Source organism: Lampris incognitus, chromosome 15 (assembly GCF_029633865.1).
Source record: "Lampris incognitus isolate fLamInc1 chromosome 15, fLamInc1.hap2, whole genome shotgun sequence".
NCBI classification, from domain to species: Eukaryota; Metazoa; Chordata; class Actinopteri; order Lampriformes; family Lampridae; genus Lampris; species Lampris incognitus.
Window position 1 is genome coordinate 16192580 of NC_079225.1, and position 9205 is coordinate 16201784.

The following is a 9205-nucleotide window of genomic DNA, read 5'->3' on the forward strand; positions in this document are numbered from 1 at the left end:
TTTAAAATGATCAAAATTAACGCACACTCCCAATTGAGTAGCTTTCCCTGTGAAGTAGAGGGCCCATTTTGCTTGCGGTTTTCAGGTAACCTCTATTGTGAAAAGATAATTAAAAGCTAATGTAGAGTTTGGATTACACATAGGTTGATTTAAGACTCATAGGTTGAAGGACTGAAAACTTAGTGACTCCTCATCCATTCTTATTGTCTTGTTAAGGATAGAGGAATGTGCGCCACATAAGTTTTACTCTATATTTACGCTAAAGGATACCCAATGATTATTGAGAGGTAGGGAAATAATAATACACTGTCATTTCATTCAGACGTACTCTGAGTAGAATACATTAATATGAATAACTTGGCAGAAATACGAGCTTTAGTCTGAGATCTTTAACTCAAACTGTTATGACTCATTCCTGTCGAACGCCAATTTAATGCTCATATTACCATCTGCCCTAACATTTGAACATTATCATCAATTTAGGAAAGAACCTCTGTCTACGATCCCCTTTTATTAGCCTGCTAAGAAGTTGCAATCTGCTAGTGTCAGACCTGCCTCAAGCCAACTCCCTGTTTAGTCACGCCCACACTCTGATTAACTTAAATTGTAACCACACCTGCAGCATATTGTGACGAGCCGGCATGGAAGAAGGAGTGGAGAGGCAGAGATCTCTATTTAATGGCAACTCCCGTGTCCCATACACTGCACGATCCCGGGAGTGCTCTTTTATTTGCACACCAAATTGGCTAACGAGCAATAGTTTCTCCCCCAAGGTCATTTCTGGAAACATTAGACTTAAGTCATGGTCCTATAGTCAGTCAGTCAGTAAAATGGTCGTCTACTTAGTCCGAGTCGAACCCCCAAACAAACAACACAACCACAATAACCAAAACATGAAAAGAACATTTGAACACATAAAACCCCATTTTGAATCACAACAGTTTCCCACCCCCATAATCTTTTGCGCTCCCCCAGCGTAGAACTGCCAACAGTCAGAGCGACCACCTCCTCTGGTCACCCCCACCTGGGGGGTCCGTCGTTCTCGACGACCCCATCACCCAAATTTCCAGGGTGGCGCTGCTGGCGAACAGGCCACCTGGGACTTATAGAAAGTTCAACTGGAGGAGAATCACATTGATTGGTGCATGGGGTGCTACTGTCGCCCTCCTCCCCAACAAAAGGCAAAGCAAAGGGATGGTATGGGGAGAGTCTGCTCTGGTGCTGCAACACCATGTGCAGCTGGGTACCCGGTACACCACTTCAGACAGCCGGCCCAAGACCTCGCTGGGCTGAAATCCCCTTCTTGCGAACGGGACAATCACCCATACCTTGTCCTCTCACAGGAAGGCCTGCCCAAGGCACTGTGCATCATACATAGGTCCACCTCTGCTGTGCTCTGAAATTGGCCTGGGCCCAGCAGGTGCAGTTGTGGACCACCTGCAGGCAGTCCCTCAGTCCTCAGAGGTAGTCCATTTCTTTTCCCCTGGCAATCTTGGGCTTGGGCGGGGCACCAAACACCAAGTACTGCTGCAGTGGGGTGTGGGAGCACTGGGTTGGTCCCCTCTGGGTAGCGCAGGAGTCGCAGCAGTGCACGTGTAGCTCCACGTCTCATCGACAGCCAGGCCAGTACAACTGCCCCCTGAGGTGATGGAGAGTCTTGGAATTCCCATGGTGCCCCACCCCTACCGAGCCATGGACCATCTGGAGAACTTGGGGATGGAGCACACGGGGCACCAATAGCTGCAGGAAGTCCTTCCCTGATCCGGCAACTTGCCACCTCCGGTATGCCAACCCGTCATGGAGTTCAAAGTTGCTCCATTGAGAGTGGTAGGCCTTCACCTCAGGCCCCAGTGCTGACACGTCTGTCCACTCAGGGTGCTGTCTCATCTCCAGCCAGCCCCTCACCAGTGCCAGGGTCACTTCTGCCTCATGCTGCTGCCTCAATTGCTGCATGGTCAACAGGAACCGCCTCTCCTCATTGATGGCATTCTGGACAGCTGCCACTGTAGGCGTCATCTGGCCCCATTACTCTTGCCGCTGACAGTAGCAGCACTCTAATGCTGCACCGGAGCTCTGTGTCTGCTGAGCGGTGGCTGCTTGGCGACTGGCTCGTTGATCTTTGACTGTTCTTCCCCTGGCTTGACTGGAGCACCATGGTCTTTTTGCTGAGGGTTATGGTTTCCCCTGAAACGTTAACGGGTCAGCAAGTCCAGGCCGATGATGCACAGGTCTTGGATGCTGGTGAGCCAGAACTCATGCACCAGCTTCTGGTCTCCCACCTGGACTTGCAGTAACTTCTTCCCTCTCATGCCAACCATTTCTCCTGTCACTGTCATCAGTTGAGTGTTGGTTGGTGATCATGCCACCGAGAGTGGGCCGGTGGTGCCCGGGGGGATGCAAGGTCGCACCAGGGAAATGATAGACTCCGTGTCTACCAGGCCCGGGCAGGGTCGACTGTCAAGTTGGCAGTTCAGATACAGTCCTTTGGTGTGACCTAGGTGGCTAACCAGCATGCATCGGCCTTAGAGGGGGGCTGGAGACTGGCGTGGTGGTCCCCTCAGTAGGCCACCCTGCTGTCCTTTTCCCACCAGCCGGGTAACTCTGGCTTTTGGTGCTGGTGCTGGGCAGTTGTGGGCTATGTCACCAGGCTCGTCACACTGGTAACAGCAGTCAGTTGGCTGGAGTGGATGTCGCCTCAATGTTGGAGGCCATCGCTGAGACTGCTGTGGCGGAAGCAGAACTTGGTAGACCTCTTCTACCTCCTCCTCTTCATCTTAGTCAACCCACCTGACATGTGGTCGGAGAGCGGTAGCCTTTTGATGGGTAAGCTGCGTGGAGAGTACCACCTCAGTCTGCTCAGCTTCGCAAAGAGCCTCACTGAGGGATCAGGGCATGGCGAGGCAGACATGCTGGCAAAACTACTCCGGCATGAGCCCCTGCAGGAAAGCGTGGAAGACCAGTTCCTCTTGGGCGGCTGCGTTGAACTGCGGGTAACCATGTCGGGCATGCAGCTGCACATCTGGGACGAAGGTGCCCAGGCTGTCTCACTCTTGGCGGTGGCAGCTGGCTAGTTGCTCTCTGCTCTGGTCAGTGACGGGTCGTTGCCCGAATTGCTTCTCCAGCACCATGGTCAGGGCCCGGAGGTCCCGCTGCTCCACTGGGGCTAGGTCGAGGAGCACCTGCAAAGCCTTTCCCTCCAACACTAGAGCCAGGTGGATGGCAGCTTCTTTGTTGCTCCATCCACTGTGCCATAACGTTAATTGGACTTGCAAGAGGTGCGGCTCTAGCTGTCATCTCACTGTACGTGGGCAGCTTGGCTGGTGTTCTATGCGCAGCAGCTGCCCCGGTCTCTAGGGGGCGGTCGATGGCGCAATGGTTGGTGCAATATTTACCTAAACATGACTGGTTGATTTATTCCTTATTTTGTAAGAACAAAAAGCTCAGACACAATGTTATGTTGCTAGCCTTAAGTTCAAAACTTTATTGACCTCTGTAACCTTAACAATCAATACTGGACATGTAGACCATTACTGTCACCTATTGGTCATCACAAGTGATTAACTACATATCATGACATCTCATTTCCTTTAAGAAAAACACTAGCCTGGGAACTAAACATATTTCACAAATGCTAATTAGTCTGGCTCCTCTCAGTTCATTTTCCATTTCCGGGGGGGGCGGGGGTATCAACGAGCGCAGACCAAAATACCTCTGGACATATTCTGGATGCGAGGGTCTAAGGACAGGTTGTTGTGTTGCTGTAAAGCTCCTTGAGGCAAATTTGTAATTTGTGATATTGGGCCATACAAATAAAATTGACTTGATTTGACTCCAAACTGTCCAACCTGAGCTGTCCGTCTCTTTAACTCTTGCTGCAACCCTTGTACGTTGTCCGTCTTGGAGGCGAGATCTCTCCTCTTTTGCTCTCCCTGAGGTTTCTTCCTATTTTTTCTCCCTGTTAAAGGTTTTTTTAGGGAGCTGTTCCTTATCCGATGCGATGGTCTGAGGACAGGGTGTTGTGTCGCTGTAAAGCCCCTTGAGGCAAATTTGTAACTTCTGATATTGGGCTATACAAATAAAATTGACTTGACTTGACTTACTCTTCTATCACAAATCACTCCTGACACTCCTTCTCCACCCACTCCACCCGTCTGCTCTCTTCTTCACCTCTGTTCTGCACTCCTCATTACTTTGAACAATTGACCCCAAGTATTTAAACTCATCCGCCCTCGTCACTTCTACTCCTTGTAGCCTCACCATTCTGCTGTCCTCCCTCTCGTTCATGCATGTTTTTCGTCTTGCTCCTACTGACCTCCATTCCTCTTCTCTCAAGTGCATACCTCCACCTCTCCAGGCTCTCCTCAACCTGCTTATAATGCCATCCACTAACATCATAGTCCACGGAGGCTCCTGGCTGATCTCATCCGTCAACCTCTCCATCACCACTGCAGACAAGAAAAGACTCAGAGCCAATCCTTGATGTAATCCCACCTCCACCTTGAACCCATCGGTCATTCCAACCACACATCTCACCACTGTCACTCTGCCCTCATACATATCCTGCACCACTCCTACATACTTCTCTGCCACTCCCGACTTCCTCATACAATACCACACCTCCTCTCTTGGCACCCTGTCATATGCGTTCTCTAAATCCACAAAGACACAATGTAACTCCTTCTGAGCTTCTCTATACTTCTCCATCAACATTGTCAGAGCAAACATCACATCTGTAGTGCTCTTACGTGGCATGAAACCTGCTCGCTAATTGTCACCTCTCAATAGCTTTCATTACTCTTTCCCATATCTTCATGCTGCGGCCGATCAACTTTATACCTCTGTAGTTGCTACAGCTCTGCACATCACCCTTGTTCTTGAAAATCGCTACCAGTATGCTTCTTCTCCACTCCTCAGGCATCCTCTCACTTTCCATGATTGTGTTAAACAATCGAGTTAAAAACTCCACTGCCATCTCTCTTAAACATCTCTATACCTTCACAGGTATGTCATTTGGACCAACCGCCTTTTCACTCTTCACCTTCTTCATAGCTGCCTTCACCTCATTCAAGCCACTTTTCCAGGGTAGGATCGTGGTGGCAGCAAGCTAAGTAGGGCACTCCAGGCATCCTTCTTCCCAGCAACGACCTTCAGCTCCTCCTGGGGGATCCCAAGGTGTTCCTAGGCCAGATTGGACATGTAGTCCCTCCACCGAGTTCTGGGTCTATCCCGGGGTTTCCTCCCAGTTGGCCGTGCTCGGAAAACCTCCAAAGGAAGGCGCCCAGAAGGCATCCTGATCAGATGCCCAAACCACCTCAACTGGCTCCTTTCGACGCGAAGGAGCAGCGGCTCTACTCCGAGCTCTCTCCGGATGTCTGAGCTCCTCAACCTATCTCTAAGGCTGAGCCCAGACACCCTACGGAGGAAACTCATTTCAGCTGCTTGTATCCGCGATCTCACCCTTTTGGTCACTACCCAAAGCTCATGACCATAGTTGACATTTCTCCTCAAACCTGGCATAGAACGTTTCAAAGTCCTCTCTCAGACAACCCACAACTGATCCGCTCACAACAAAAAGCTATATCCATGAGCTTGTTCTGCAGAACAGAAAAAAAGCCCTTTGGTTGCATTGAAAATTTCTCCATACACCACCAAGAGAAAACAGGTTGAAGCCTTTGACAGCCAAGCATCATACCCCACAGCCATCATCAAAATTGGCGCTGTCCCAGCCCTCAGCTCTTTCGGAGATAAGATGGAACATGTCACGGAGGTCAGAATGGTAGAGACTGATCATTTGAATGAACTTAGAGTAAGAGTTCCACCTGGTTGGCGCCGCTTTCGACATGTGATACCTGACAACTTCATCCAGCAGCTGAGTTCATTTCACTGACTTGCTAAAAAAAGATGCCAGTTCCTCAGCTGTAAACATCCAAAATGCCCAAGACATGCTCTGCCACCATAGCAGCTCTCTGTTCCTTGCTGACATCACAAAATCCCAAAAATGCCTCTTTAACTCCATTTTGGCAGACACACCGCAATACAACAGATAGCTAGCTGCACTTTGTTGGTTGTGTCAGTGGTCTCATCGACTTGTACGGACACGAAAGGGGCTGCATTTCCTCAGTGTCACTTACTGCCAAGATAAGGTCATTTTGAATACGGTTCGATGATAAGATAAGAGCTCCACATAGTTTCCTTGGTTTGATGAGCTGGAGCTTTCCTTTTTTACCCTGAAGGCTAATTCCTGTTTCTCTAAGTAGCAAGTAGCACATATCAAGTCCTTCAGAATCTTATGATTTTCGCTCACTTTCACATTGTGCATGGAGACTTGTTGTTGGTTAGCCTCGTTTAAAGGTAGGTTGATCGGAGTGCAGTTTCCAAAGGTTTTCAATGCCATTTGTTGTTGAATATGTGAACTGGACCGCTCGTGCTGGACTAGCGCTGCAGGCAGGTTGTTCAAGTCACAGTAACCTGCATCTTCCCATACATTGTCCCGCTCTCTGGAAAACAGCAAACAAGGAAAGCAGTACAGCCTTCTGGTGATAGCATTGGTGCCGCATAGCCACTCTTTCCTTATGAACCACTCTGGCTGGAATGATCAAATTATTTTCTGCCCTTTAAGCTGATGGAGGTTAGGGAGAGCTGGTGTAGGTCTGCCTTGCTTGATGACAAGTAATTTTTGCTGGTAATCCAGTTTATTAAAACTCTGAAGATGTACGATGGTCGACATTGCTGATTTCGCTCTAAAGTGTAGCTCAGCTGCTCAAATTCAAATGAGCTAGCTTGCTTTATTGATAGCACAAATATCTATGACATTGCAGCACTTTAGCACCTTGATGGCTATGATTGGCTTGCACCATAAGTAGTGCCTTTCCTCGTCCCGTTGATTTCACCCTAAGCTACGTAATACGTATGCGCAAACTCTGAAATTCACAACGAGAAAGGCAATCCTGAAAAAAAGCAGAGCCTACCCTTCCCATTGAAAAGATAGGTGAGCTTGTGCGCTATACAGTGTTTCGCTCTTAGAAGTTTAAGGACTTAAAAATGGACAAGAACATAAAAACATCATGAAAAATACATTATAACACAGCATACTTGTAACAAGAGTGAGATTTTTGATTAAATTTTCACAGGGTAGGCACTAGGGTTGGGCATCGTTTGGATTTTAATGATTCTGATTCCGATTCTGCTTTTCAATTCTGGTTCTTAACGATTTTCGATTCCGGTTCTTTGAGAGGCGGGGTCAAAACAGGTCACATGCTTATTTCACAGAAGAAAATGTTATTTAAATTTTTTTCTATACAAGCCATTCAGTTTTAAGAACGGATCTTTCATGCTAATGTCTCATTCTTATATTTACATTTACAACAGCTGTCTCCCTACTTGAAGATGAAGAAATAAAGACACAGTCACACCCTGGTCTGGACTACCAGGTATTAAACTCCATAAATTAGAAACAGTTCTTGTTTAGAAAAATTAGCATATCTGCCTTCTCAGGCTATATAGGCGAGCGTTTAGTGTTGCGTCCTGAAATGGTTTGTCTTGTAACGCCGCTAGGGGGCACTGCTGGGTAATGAAATGTGTGTCCTACGTTAATACAGTGAGAAGAAGAGTATAAGCCAGTGGCTACGAACGTAACGTTGAACGCTTAGCGATCTCAGTAAACCTTCTCTTACATTACCTGCCATCGTTATTGAAATCTGCTACGATACCACAAATTGGCGACGAGGATCCCCAGCGTTTTACTGCTGATTGGCCGACAAAATGTCACATTTCAGTATTTGCGTACAGTTTCTAGCAATTTTCTCATGTATAAGTTGTTTGCTGTCTCGCTGTTGCGAATAAGACAAACGTTATTAATTTTCACTTACCGCGACGAGGTGCTGCTTGCTGTTTAGGCAGGGTTGGCTGAAGAGGACGCCGAGGCCGGAGATGGAGACCGGCGCAACCAACGGCGTGGCCAGGGTACATGAAGCGGGGGGGGGGGGGTATAATGATGAGGGGTCTGGGACACGCCCTTTTTGGTGACGCGCCCTTTACTTTGGCCTAGAATGCATCTCCAGATACCATGTTTGCCATTGCTGACATGGAAACTTTGACAAATGCTTTCGACAGAATACTCCAACCAGTCATATGTACTGCACCACTTTTTCTGACGCGTATATTCCCTACTTCCAAACTTTTTAGCGGGGAAATCGATCACAGGTCGTATGGGTCCAAGTGCGAGTACTTGGTCGATATTTACAACATTTTCCGTTTGGATGTGTGTTGTGTAAGCAGTATATGCAAAAGTAAGTAAGTATAAAAGTAAGTAAAGCACGGAGCACAGTAGTAATGAGCAATCGTTTCTTCTTCCCTTCTTCTCTTCTCTCTTACGTTATACGCAACAATGCATTCATAGCATTAGTGCCACCTACTGGCGTATGCATAGAACACAACAAATGTGTCACGTGGTACTGCGTAAATTGAATGGGGAAGACTATATTAAGATATTGCAGTTTCTACCGACACACAAACAGGTCAGTTTGTCATAGTTTAGATCAATGAAGTACCTCTTTATGTGGATTAAAACACCTCATTTTGTGAATTAAAATTTTAATACCTTTCATTGCTTCCAATGTCTGTGTGATGAAAGCAACCCAATACTGATGTATTACCTCATCACATCACATCATATCACATCACAATTACAGCGACCTCGAATAAAATGGCCATCACGTTAGTCACTTATGTAATCTTCTTCCAGCATTTCTCCAAAAAATTCTTACCCAACTCAACCTATGCCCAGGTATTTTCTCCTCGGTTTTGAAGGAATCTTGAGGACCATCTTTTGACAAAAAAAATGGGGGAGGGGGGGGTTGCCCCCTCCGTGTTCACGCCACTGGGCGCAACCTGTCAAACACGGTACACTGGTTAATTTGTACACCGTGATGGTGTTTGGCCATATTTGTTGTGCATCCTCCCTTGCACGAAATAATTTTGCCACAGGCGTCGCACTGTGCCAACCCCTTCATTTTCCAAGGCAAAATAAAGCCACACTTTCGACCGCCGCTTGCTCTGATCCATGATGGCGCTAATTTAACTTGCGGACGCAGCCCTGAGGAGCAGTCCTGGGTCCCAGCACAAGACATCCTCGACCCTTCACTCAATATGGAATTCCACCGTACCCATCAGCTCCATGGCCTCATGGTCGCCCAGTCAGGAGGCT